Source organism: Psammomys obesus, unplaced genomic scaffold, assembly GCF_907164565.1.
Source record: "Psammomys obesus unplaced genomic scaffold, mPsaObe1.curated_primary_1811, whole genome shotgun sequence".
In the NCBI taxonomy this organism is placed as follows: domain Eukaryota; kingdom Metazoa; phylum Chordata; class Mammalia; order Rodentia; family Muridae; genus Psammomys; species Psammomys obesus.
Window position 1 is genome coordinate 5964458 of NW_026592510.1, and position 1098 is coordinate 5965555.

Below are 1098 nucleotides of genomic sequence, written 5' to 3' on the forward strand. Positions count from 1 at the left end.
TATCTATCTATCTATCTATCTATCTATCTATCTATCTATCTATCTATCTTTCTATCTATCTTTCTATCTATCATCTACCTACCTACCTACTCCCACTATGGAAAATAACCCTTTCAAACGATAAAGGTACCCTTTGCTCTTTATAGCAGATGTTCCTTATATTGAAGGCTTCATAAATTTACAAGCAGTCACATAAGAAAGGTCAGTTCCATATTTTTGTAGCATGCACTAGTCTTTGATCAAACTAGTAATAATGAGACACTGCCCTGATGTTCACTTTAATTTTGAGAGCTATAAAAGTGTGATGCACCTTCCTAATGGTGTAAAACCACGAGTGGAGACTGGATGGAGACAAGGCCATGAGACCCTTTTATTGAGTCAGGCTTTCCTAATGAAAGTCTTTCTTCCAAGGACCTTGCTTTGCTTTTTTTCCAATAAAACCTAAAGGGCTGGAGAGATGGCTCAGCAGTTAAGAGTACTGGCTGCTCTTCCAGAGGACTCAGACTCAATACCCAGGACCCCTATGACACCTCATAGTTGTCTGTAACTCCAGTCCCAGGGAATCCAACATCCTTTTCTGGCCTCCACAGGCACCAGATATGCACATGGTACAAAACATCCAAACACATTAAGGACAAACAAACAAAAACAAGTCTAAGCAAGCTGTAACCTTAATCCATGACACCTGTGACCTTGACATGTACCTAGTAAAGAGATCAGAAGTCAGGAAGCCAATTGACCTACTACAGAAACCTTTTAAACTGTGAGTAACTGGTGACTACAGAGAAACAAGGGAGGAGAGGCATTGCTTTGCTTGGCCACTGGTTGCAAGCACCTGATGTAGAAGAATGAAAGTGATTGGAGACCAAGGCCCTAGTGGAGAGTAAAGGTTCCATTATATAGACAGTGAGTTTGTTAAAAAATCCTTAATTTTTAGCTCCTTTCTAGACATAAATCTGTTTCTCTCTCTTTTTTTAAGCTTACATTTAGTTTTAGCCTACATTTAGTTTTAGCCTGTTTTTCCTTTCTTCCTGCCTTCTGCAGTCCTTCTTTCCTTCCTTCCTTCCTTCCTTCCTTCCTTCCTTCCTTCCTTCCTTC

General features: G+C 40.0%; 1 protein-coding gene across 3 annotated transcripts in view; it reads left to right on the top strand.

Moving 5' to 3' along the window:
* Positions 1-1098, top strand: part of Asah2 (N-acylsphingosine amidohydrolase 2) — a 95362-nt gene that overhangs the window by 59102 nt on the left and 35162 nt on the right. The window lies entirely within an intron of this gene.